The sequence below is a fragment of the Haliaeetus leucocephalus genome, unplaced genomic scaffold, assembly GCF_000737465.1.
Source record: "Haliaeetus leucocephalus isolate CR32 unplaced genomic scaffold, Haliaeetus_leucocephalus-4.0 Scaffold506, whole genome shotgun sequence".
Classification (NCBI taxonomy): domain Eukaryota; kingdom Metazoa; phylum Chordata; class Aves; order Accipitriformes; family Accipitridae; genus Haliaeetus; species Haliaeetus leucocephalus.
In genome coordinates, this window is record NW_010972942.1 from 4,022,252 (window position 1) to 4,034,838 (window position 12,587).

The window sequence follows — 12,587 nt, forward strand, 5'->3', positions numbered from 1 at the left end:
CTTTCTCAGGTCACCCTCTTCAAAACACCTATACACACTGCTTAAAGGAAATCCCCCTAATCTTAATCTAAAATAAAATGCAATTGATAAATTCAAGTTTTATTCTTTAGCAGAAGGCTACAAATACAAGCCTTTACAATCAATATATTGAAAGTACAACACATGGTATATGTTTTTTTTAAATAATTACAGTGTGCAATAATTCAAGGCTTTCCCAGGCTGATGGACAGTCTAAAAAAAAGAGACGAAGTAGTGTAATATTTACACCAGGTGGCCATTTTTACTATTTTCAAATACTAAATCATTTCTTTTATTTAAAGAAAGTGATCCAAATCAATAGGCCTTCTGGTATTGACATTGTGAAGTAATATGCAGCAACACCAACCATTCTGAAACATTCCAGCAGGCTTTTAACATGAGCGAGAGTCTGCTGGGAGCAGCCTCCCCGACCGAGGCACATGGAGGGTGTTCTAATTTCCACTAAGCCCTGATCAATGGGAATTTATTGCCACTTAGACAAATAGAAAGCCAGACTGTTTGCGCAAAACCGAACCGGCTTGGATACATGGCCCACATCAGAAAGATACACAAATATTAAAAGTAAAGCAAAATAGTAAAACAATATGTGGATGTCTTTTTAGCCTTCCTTTTCCACAAAACTATGTTTTGCTACTACATCCTGTGAAAATACAAATGCTGACAGAAGAAAGCTCGCATGTGTTTAATGGCTTTCCAGAGTAACGTATGCATCATTGTTTCTGAACTGTAGTTTCTATTGTGCTCTGTCTCGTACTCATGTGTTTACCAAATGTCAGAAACCTCCTTTACAGGCTATTAATACTATTGTGGTCCCTCCAACATGCACACAAATACACCCACTCCTCTCACCACACACACTTTCTCAGTGTCCATCAATATGTTGCAAAGTCTGCGTTTCATTACCATATCATATGGAGTATTGATTCCTGTTCCAAGCTAAATAATGTTGTTTTTTAAAAGATCTTTTACCCTTTAAGTGGGGTTCGCTAACCGAACCGCAGACTGGTAACAAAGACGTATTATAGTATTTGATACCATATATACTTTGGCAAACACCAAACCCAGTAACTTAGGCAGAAATTTCAATGCTTAATTCAAGTTTTACAAACAGGAAAATTGTGCACAAGATCCAGTTACATACATTCCATGTTAAAAAGGGAAACATTCCTAATAGACCTTTCAGCATAATAAGATTCAGGCCTTAGCAGTAAAGAAAATGATTACCAGTTTTATTAGGCTTCAACTAGTTTCCATACCAGATCTAAAAAGTCACCTTGCACCTATATAAAGAGGATTATTTATGTATTTATCTGTACATGTGTCCTCATCAGCCACTGTATACAATCATTTCATGGCATTCAGATTCAGCACAAAACCATCAAGGCCTAAGTACAAATATTATTACTATAATGGGTTTTCATTTCTAGAGGTCATCAGGGGAAGGGATTAATTTTGCTTGCTTTATTGTACACACAGAACAGCACACAGGGTCATATTACAATGCCTCTATCTGGAAAATCACATTCAGCTGTAATGAGAAAGGCACTTCTTAAAACAATTTTCAATTTTGGGTGTATTAGCTGTATTTTATTTCATTTCTATGTTGCTTTCCTTTATGCACATTTATTTCAGATATCATTAATTGATTGTTGGTGATATTTACAATGATTTCAGGCGTCTTTTTTGATCTTTGACAACTTTTGTATTTCCTTTCCAAGATTCCTTTTATCAGTAGTGATATGGAAACATTCTCTATCTCTGGGTTGCTATAGATATTTTTTCAGAATTGTATAGAGAACTTAAAATCTATTAACTATTGCAAAAGTACCCCAAATACATTGCATTTCCTTACAGTTTCTGTATACCTTATGTAAAATGGTCTCTGGCTAATAACTTACAGACTCAGCTTTATTTTCCCCTTGCTTCCTCACAGAGCATCTTGTTATAAGGTATTATTTAAATAAGACAACTGCATTCTCATCTATGCTGCTTGAAACTGATATTCTGCTACCCAAGAAACTCCATTCTTGCTTGCATCAGATGACGTTGTGAAGCAGGCTTTGTGTAGGCAGCGTCAGAGGTAGCAGGAAAGTGAACCCAAAAGATCATGTCACACAATGTCCAGATATATACATCTATACACAATATCCATTTAATGAGTGCGAAATTAAGTCACATTTTAGCCAGCAACAGATGATTTTTTAGTCTATTTTCAACCAGTTTCAAAGCTGTGTGAGTGAAAGTTCAACAGAGCCAGGACTGGCCGCAGAATCCCAACAGGACAAGCCGAGATAAGAAAACAAGAAAATAAATTTTTAAATAAAATGTGGAGAAAAGTGAGATGAAAAGCAAAACGAGAATTGAATAGAACCATTGAACAGAGATACAAATACTGGAACTAAAATGAAGAAAAGGAAAAGTTTAATGCCCATAACATTTCTTATATGCCTTACCGAGATTATTCACTTGCATAGACAAAACTTCTTCTTCTTTTTCTATGAATGATAAAGCCTAGATTTTCCTCAAGTTAGAAAACTTGTTTTCCCTAGGTTTCCTCGATAGGGATAAAAGAAGTAGAGTTTAAACTATTGGAAAAAAAAAAGATTGAGCAACCTGAAGAAGTTCCCTGAATATTCCCAGTCTTAACATTAATATTTTTCTAACTTATTTTGTCTTGGCAAAGGAGCTGAGAAGCAGCAGTGTCTGGAGACATTATGATTTCAGAGGCCAAGACTATCCATAAACCTTACAAAAGCACTGGAGAACTGCACAGAGCAACAGCATTATAGGCAAGATAAAACACATGCTTCCTTTCCCTAATGCACACTATTTCTGGCTCTGCAGATTGGCAATGAACTCGTTCTCCCAGACACTGTCTTTTTGGAGTGCTGAAGACTATTCTTGGCACTTGAGAAACACATGCACAAGCGTGCTGGCCACTGAAATTATGAGCACAACTGAAGGAATGATATGTCCTTTCCCATTCTAGCAAGGATGTCTCAGGGACTCTATCGACTCTCATGCACTGAGACTATTTCTTGCTCCGGCAAAGATCCATTAAACATACAACAATTTTTCACCAGAATATAGCCAAAGAAAATTCTCATTGCTATGTGAGAGTCCACATTGTGTAAGAGGTACACAAACGTGTACCACGGGGGTACCTGCTTTCAGTCATAACTGTAGTTCATTCAGAACTTGCAGCCTACATATTTGTCTCTACCTTTTGGAGAAAATATATAATAGAAGTACAGTTTGCTGTGGAGCAACATAGGTTTAAGACTGTAAAGGCTTTGTATGTTCCTGTGCATAACATGCATAGAAAGGGAAAGATGATAAATAATTGCATTCTGCATTCATGTAAAACAATGTTAAAAGCCCAAATTGTGCTTGAACTTGCATAGATTAATTCCTGACATGAAAGTGAATTATATTAACCCATTGTAAAGAACCTCATGAACCCTCCCTTACTTCTCCATCTAGACATATTTAACATCAAGAGAAGAAACAAATACTGAAACACTAGAAATAATTACTAAATGTAACTTTACTGCAGAATATGCATTTTCCTTTTCTGGAGTGTTTATACACAATCACACACATATGCACAGAGAGAGCATCCATATGACCCTTACCTTTCTAGTTGTTTAAAATATTGCTCTTAAAAATTCAAGACAAGTTTCTGAATAAATAAAAATCAAAAACTTTTAAGATTCTGGTTGAGTCAGAAAAAGAAACATGATACAAAGAAGTGGAATTAGTCCAGAGGTTTTTTTTAAATATTTGTCTTTAAATATACTGTTTTTCCAAGCCAAGGGGATTGGATTCCTGTCTTCTGGGTATTCAAAAGAGCCACTTCAAATTTAAAAGGTCTGATCCCACTTGACTCCATCTCTCTGAGTATAACAGCATCCTGGCACCTGTCCTCAGCCTCACACTGAGATCCCAGACACCATCACACTGACTCACAGAAGAACACTCCTATGGGCTGGAGGCTACTGGTTCCCCAGTTGTTGATTCTTTTAAGCCAGGACCTTACTCTCCCCACTCCAGATGGTTATTATTCTTGGATGGGATAGTGGAATTGTGTCCTTTCTTAACTAGGAATTTTACACTTATTGGGGAAGAGACATTCCCATAAAGAATTTTTTTATTTTATGATCAAAACAAGAAATCCCCAAAAAGTTCCTGACCAGTTCTAACCGAACACAGCCCTGTGCAAGGAATTGAATACAGTGCAAGGCTGTGAGAATATACGAAGACCCAACAACCCCCAAACTTGCTGGTTTAGACTTCATTGTGGCTACTCAGGAGGAGATACCAAGGCCAACTAACACAGGCGCCGCACCCATACTACTAACCTCTTTCACCCTCCAGAACATGGTGGCTACACTCAAAGTGTCCGTTAGAGATTTTGTCTGGCTCACATTAACTCCTGAACTACATCCAGGAATTAGTCAGCTGAAGGCTAGCTGGCACAGGCCAAAATCATGCTGAGGAACACAGTAACACTTTAACAGTAGAAATGGTAGTATTCCAGAGCTCAGGAATGTTCCTAGGCTCTGTTTAATTTTAGGCTATACATTTAGCCTGTAAGTCTTTCCACTAATGAAAGTGAGCTTTGGAGTAGGTCCTTAGAGGGCCAGTGACATCTGAAGGATGGGAGAAGGATACAATCAATTTAAGTATGCATTTGCAAATTTACAAAATATTATAAACATGTAAGGTAGCGCATCTATCTTCATCAGACTCTAAAGCTGTAAATACCAGATGTCATTTATAGATTAAATGATTTTCCTAAATCTAGTTTTATATTAATACAAACCATTTGTCAATTCAATGTGAAGGTTTCTGTTTTAAACATTCAAAAGTCATGGAATGCAAATGTTAGGGTTATCCCAGTAATTCATTGCACAAAACATAAAATAATGTATAAACTGAACAGAAAAATTAGTTTCTCTGAGAGGTGCTGAAACAGATCTGTAACTGACCTGCTCATAGCATTTTCACCTCTGCTTTTTTTTTTAAGATCCCCCCTTTTGAGGAAAATCTTCTCAAAACCCCACAGCTCCAATAGCCTGATCTCCTGCACATGCAAAAATTTAACTGACAGTAAACAAAAATTCAGCATGTGCAAGAGGGCTTTGACATGTGAGTTTGTAAGGGAAAAAAATAAGTTCATCCACAGTTTAAGATGGACTTTTTCTGTTCCTGCTTACCTCCAGTAGTGATAGTTTCCAAATCATGGAATTGTTAAACACACTGTACCTTTATCTTCCTTATCACTCAAAGACTGATCCTTTCAGAAGATCTTCGAAGTAACTGCAAAAGATAACAAATTTTTCAACAAATATTTAAAGAAATGAAAGGAAACCATATCAGCCTTAGAAAAAAAGGAAGTTTTAAAAAGTAGCGAACACATGGCTTATTCCTTTTTCACCATGCTACAGGAGGATAAGATATCTCAGAAGGTAACATTATCAAAACAAATTTGAACACTTGTATTTGATGCTACTGTTTTCAAATTAGAAACTTTATAATATCATTAAGTCTTTGATAAGATGTGCAAATCAGTAAATGTAATTGTTTAAGAGCAGAGTTTTACCAACCTGTATTTCTCAGAATCTCTAATTTTGAGGTCCCAAAGGAATTGTCAATAGAGCTGGCAATTAAAAAGGAATAACTTGGTTCAAAGTGACCCTTGTCATGTTCAGTCTGCATATGTGGAGCTTGACTAAGGCAACCAAACTGTCAAGCATAAGGCAATGAAGGCCACCTCTGTCTCTGCCCCGAGGCCATTATGGATAGTCAGCTCCATGGAGTTAAGTCTTCTATTTCTCTCTATTCTATTTTAAAGCAATTAAATACAGGAATCCTCCTCATCACCAGGATTTTCCTTCTTCACTAGTCAGCATCAACACTTCAAGAACTCACTCTTCTCTTAAGAATGATTTCTGACTTGTTTTTTCCTGACTTGTTTTTTTTCATTTTTAACACAAAGGACTTCTTTACTTATGTGTGAGTACAGGATAGATACATGCAAAGAGCAATGCTGGCAACACTCTCCCTAGATAGGATTCAGCTATTTTAGCATACAGTGGCAGAAGAGTTCTATTATAGCAGCTCCTTGACTTGAATGAGCTATTCTGGTAAAAAGAACCCATATTTTCTGGATTTTGCTAGCATAGTTACGGCAGCAGAAGGAACACAATACAGGTAAAGGGAAGACACGGGACAGAAAGTAGAATAAACAACAGAGTCACCCTGATAAACATCCATGAGAGAGACCCTCTGAACTATACCTTGACTGCAACAGACTTGGAATTACGAACAAAGTATGCATTTCTTAGTTTTGTGTGTATGTGGAAACATATTTTCAACATTTATAATTACATTACCTGATGAGAGGGATGAAAGTCTGACACTGAAATTTGGAGCTAAAACTCTTTTGTTTGCTCTCACTGAAGCTGCAGTTTGATGCGATGATTGTGTGTACTTACTGATAAATGGCTTGAACACTCAGGACTTCGATATTTTTCAAAATAAACATATATTGCTTCCTTTTTAGTATTAGCATATTCTAACATTTGGAGTACTTACACAGGGCTTAGATGTCAGTAATGCATGCATCCAAGACTTAGGGTATTCTGTTGACTTTTTAAAATATGAAGCCAAGCATAACCAGGTTTTCATGGCATAGACATTTACGCTGTGGGATTTCTCCGCAGGTCAAAAAATGTAAAAATCCCCAAGCCCAACACCTGAAACATAAAAGCAAGAGACAGGAGAGGCATCTAAATATTTCTGCCTTGAAAAAGGAATGTCTTGTATCACATACTGTCATATATGATCTATTCATTGTGTATGAAAACTCTTTGATTTTTAAAATGTGTATATTAAAATATAAAGGATTAAAAATTGTAAATACAACAGAAGATGCCAATATAAAATGAAGGCCTAAACCACCACCTGCTTTAAAGAGTTATATAAATACCTTTATACTTTCATCCGTAAAAATATCAGAACAGGAGATAATAAAATCTCGTTAATGTACAATGCTTTGTATTGCACCTCAAATGGCTTTCACAGCAAGAAACTTGCCCTACCCCTATCCAAGCGTCTGTGGTACTACTAAGCAGAAGAAAGTATAAAATCAAATCATTCCTACCACATCATTACATAATTTATTCTCAGTTATATCTTGAGAATGATTTTAAATATTCAATTAAGCTGCATTTGAATTTTGCCAAAGATTATTTCAGTTCTTATCACCTTTGGATGCATGTTCAGAATGCTTACTGCTAAGGCATTAAATGTACCCTCCCATATTGTCACGCTGACTGTAGGGTAAATGAGTCTATGATGATTTCTCCCTCCAGGGCTCGGAATATTAAATTAAAATCTAAAAGAAACAACAGCATTGTTTTCATATAACCAGGGGCCTCTCCAAACATAAAATACATTTGCATAGTTCCAGACTCACTGAGGAGGAAGTAAGTTGACTTATTCACATAAAAGCTGCAGTGATGTGTTCTTATACTCTGTCAAGCTACAAATCTGAAAATTTGCCTAAAGGCAAATTGGATTTTATCTATCCATAGCATTAACATAAAACAAATCTACATAGCTTTTTATTGATATTACAGTCTGGTTTTCTTACTTCTAAATTTAAACAACCTTTCATCTGACAGCACACTGCAGATTTTTTGTTTCTTGCTTCATCTATTGCTTAAGTACAATATCTTCAGTGGAGTTCTTACCTTTTAAAATGATACCTGCTTTGAATTAACAGCATTTCAACACAAAATTGCTCAAAAGTAACTAGACTGTGTTGATCCAACCCTTAAGTCATGAGTTAAACATGTATTTCAGTAGAGGGCTTGGTTTTTTTTTGCCTGAGTAAGGACTGCAGAAGTGTTTGGGGTTTGTTTGGAAATTAATACCTAGCAGTTTTCTTGTTCATTAGAAAAAGCTTTCTTTTTAAAGTTTCTTTCATAAATTATCTGAATCCTTCCCTGCCATACCAATGAATTAGAACCATGTTGTAACACTGTGTCACCTATAGAGTTGTAATTAGATTTAATACAATCAAGAATAAATCATTGACAAATAAATTCAATAAACATGGTCTGAAGGCTAAGTTTTGGTGGACATCACAGTCCATTTCAGCCAAGCCAGATTCCTTGCCCTGTACAGCAAATCTGTGTGCTTTTCTTGTTAAAGTCATGAATCTGAGTTAAGTGACTTATCCTCAAGAGCATCATAGTCTTATCTCCTCTGATCAGCATTCTAGAGTCAATCAAATCAAATGCTCCTGTGAAAATTACAAAATACAGTGCCAGTACTTTGATTCTATCCAATGCCTGGTCATTGGCATTATTACTGTTAAAATGCCAGATGCCAAAAAATATTCTTGGCAGAGTCAGGAAGAAATGAAAGTCACAGATCTAAAGACTTGGGTTGAAATTCTGCCAGTTAGAGGGATAGCAAGAGAAAAAGGCAAGATATTTATTCTCTTACCTACTGATAACTAACTAAAATTAACTGAAATTACTGAAAATCAACTCAGACATTGCCTTCTGGGAGTTGATTGCAACATCAGGCATCACCCACAGTAAGGTGAAATTCTTCACATTGACCCTTACTTTGGCATAGCTAAAAATGAGTTCACTCTTTCAGAAAGTGTTTCAACATTCCTGACTGGCTGCCCTGAACAAGAAAGAACATCAATTCTCCTAACAGCTACCAGGTTTTTTTGCCATGACTCTACTACAGAAAGGGTGAAGGCAATGCCTTTATCTTTCTCTTTGGCTGAAATCACAATCAGATAAGTTTCTAGTTGGCCAAACTGGGAAGAAAGGAAGGTAGAAAATTTTTATTCTGCACTGTAGGGAGTAGGCAGACTTTAGTTATAACTAAGAGATTTCCAAGTAACTTTTCACAGCATTTTTCATTTTTCTCTAAGTTGCAGTTTAGATTTTTTTTATTGCACATTAAACTATCTCACCTAGAAAATAATCACTTGAAAATGATCCTTAGTTCAGGGGATTATGTGTGCAATAGTTCAGCTGCAGCTAAAATAGTCATAGCATTGACAATTCCTAAAGTAGGAAGGCCTGACAAAAAACATGGATTCTACAGTATCCAAAAGAGGTTAAGAAAAAAAATCACATTTATGGGTTACATAAGTAGATTTCAGTAATTTTATTTTGTAAAGAAGAAGGATAATGGACCTGTGTTAAAATCCCTGTCACTGAGAATGGAGGTTAATTTTGTCCCTTTACAGTATTTCAGTGATGCATTTTTAAAATTTATTTTGTTTTAAATTTGGAGAGCTTTTATAAATCCCCTGTCCTGAAAGTAATCAAAACCCTAATCAGGTTCATTTTTTATTTAGGAAAAAAAAAAACCCACCCCATTTTTTGTTTATTTGTTTTTAAAAGAAACAATGACTGTGGCAAAATGTCTGAAAACGTCATCAAAGTTTACCTGAAAGCAGAATGCCCCCCTTAAACTGTCTGAAAGGTCCTGGAAAGCTATACATTACTTCTGAAGGATCCATGAAAGAGTAACTAAGAAAATAAGCTTTAGAAAATAAGCTGTAACCCTCATATGTGATTGAAAAATATAGTAAAATATTTGCAAATCTATTTCATGATGAGAGTAGAAGCCAGTAGAAGCCAATTTACATTTTCCTACTGTCTCAATGCATCTTGTGTCATCATGCACACCTGACATTCTATCATGAAGTACAAAGCTCTTCTCATTCACTGTATATGGAAGTTGAGCATCTTGCTCAGTATTGTGAATACCTCTCCTAGAACAGGGCATGTAACGTCATTCTCGTCATTCTTCTACTAAGCAGAGTATTACTTATGTCTTTTTAGCTAATCTTTAGTGGTAGCATGGCTGGCATGTAGGAGCACCTCCTAGTCTTCTCTGTTCCATCCTATTTTAGGATGAAATGTGGGAACCCAACACTGCAGCCTTTCCCCTTCTCTCTGGTTTTCATGGGAAGGAAAATGAGGAGATTAGGCTGGATGGAAAATACCATAAGTTCCCCAGTCTGAACAAGACACCAGAAGCCAAGACAAATTTTGGGCCTTAAAATTTTTAACTCTGTATTCTGTATTTATAATACACTGCTGTACCACTGAAAACAAAGGCTAAATAATAGGATTCTCATGTATGGATCTGTTTGAGTTGTTATATTAATTATATAATTAAAAACATTCAAAATCAATATTTAATGCTCTAACCTAAACATATTTACATTATTTCAGGAATCTGATCTTTAAAAAACAAACTGAAGAGAAACTTAAAATATATTGGCAAATAGTGAATTGGGAAATGGCCACATCTGCCTGTGAGTCTACTGGATTTAAAGGGCCTGCAGCAGAAAGTTGTGGTAAATTTTTACAGACTGGTTTATGCTGTAAAATCTGTATTCACATAACTGGACAAGACTGACAACATAACAATGAACCCTCCAATATATTGCTATGTGTGAGTTTAAACCAAGCTTAAATGAAGTTAGGAAATTATCTCACTAACGATGAAAATGGAAATTAATAGTCTATATTAACATGTGATTTTCTTTAGATGTCCATCTTAGAAAGAAAATATAATACCTACTCTCTGACAGTGTGAACTTTTGGACCACAGCTTCTTTGCTAACACCACTAGTTTGAAGAAGGGTAGTCTTGGATCCACAGCTAAATTTCGGGTTTTGCCATGGCACTGAAATACAGTATTCCATAGTCACAGTTCCTATGTTTTATATCTCTAAGTCCACTCAATTGAAATATACAACATTTTACCACATCAGCAAAAGAAAATGTTTGTAGTTGATTGTATGCAGTACCAAATATTACTATTATATTTATAATGTATACTTTCAACCAGATACAGTACTTAGATATGAATCTGCACCTGAAAATACCTTATGAGAAAGCACAAACTGGATTTTTAAGGTTATAGAGTAATGCATTCCAAATATCTGAGGCTCACATACAGCTGAGTTTTTTTTTTACTTTGGATAATAATCACCAGTACAATGTTCTGTCCATAAAGATCTGTTAAAAATTTACCCGGCTATGTTATTCACTATCATAGCCTTTCAAAAGAAAGCTCAAATGTTAAAATGCAACTAGATGTGTACCAGAAATATATCACTCTGTTCTAGTAAACATTTATATTTTATTTTATTTTTTAGATTAGTTTCATCTTGAAAATTACAAATTGGATTAGGAGGTTTGATATGATTGGAAAACAGATTGACAGTCTATTTAGCATTTTTATTAGTCGTGTAGATTATCTATAGGTTACAGATGACCTCAGTCAACTTAACATTCTTTAGGCAGCCAGACACAAGGCAACATCAGCCAATCATAAAAACATGTATTTGATTATTAGGTCTCAAGATGTGTCAAATCAATACACTGCATCACCTTCAAGGCTAGATATAAGAAGGCGTCTGCATCTTTTGTAACTTAGGAGGCTGAAGTAAAAATGCTAAAATAAAAAACACAGTTTGCATAAGTTCTGTTTAATACAGGTACCTATATTATTGATATTCCAGGCTTTTGATATAATTATCACAATTTTTACTCTTTCAGTCTCTTTGAAACCCAAAGAAATATAGGTCATAAATATATTAAATAAAAACTTAAAAGGATCACACTGTTTCTACCATCTCTTTGTCATTATCATATATGTATCCAGCATTAAGTGGTCTCTTCTGCTTCTGATTGCAACAAGAAATGGTTTAATATCACAATGTACAGTAATACTTTAAAGGACTGTTTGCAGTCATGCTTAACTGATGCCATCACACTTTGTGATCTAAAGTTTAAGGGAAAAATAGGTAACGCAGAGACCGTGGTTATGCTGTACTTGCACTATTTAAGTGCAGCACCCACATCAGTAGCAACACAGGGAGGGAACAATTCTTTGAAACTATTCCTTTTCTACACTCCCTTTGTTCCTGGGTATTTATGTATCTACAGCTGGCCTTCACCACTACCTGGCTATCACCTTCGCCCTATTGTCTGCTGATCTTTCTATCACATTTACTTTATTTAGGAAAACAGGGAACCAAGACTCTCAATTCTTTTTCTAATTAGCCCAAGCAGAGGAGTAGACAGTGTAAAGTGTTACTAACTTCCATGGATCTGGACCCATGCTTAAGGAAGTTATTCAGAGGTAGAACCTACTTACTGTTCTGAAGCAGCATAATTCAAAATACAGTTCCTCTACAGGCTAGATAGTATTAAGCCTATCTCTTACAGTTACAAAGACAGAGTGAGGGGACACCAATCCTTCTTTAAGATTACCTTACAGGAAAACTTAATCTTTGCATGCTTTGGCTGTGTCTACAGACTGGATCTCAAATGTTTCACCACGAAGAGTGCTTCCACATGACTGCAGTATATTCACCATGGATGAACTGCAACCTTGAAGCTGCAATAAAGATGAAACAAGACACATCTGTCCCATAGTCATGATCATAATATGAAAGGCTACTCTATTATGCCATTAATAACTAT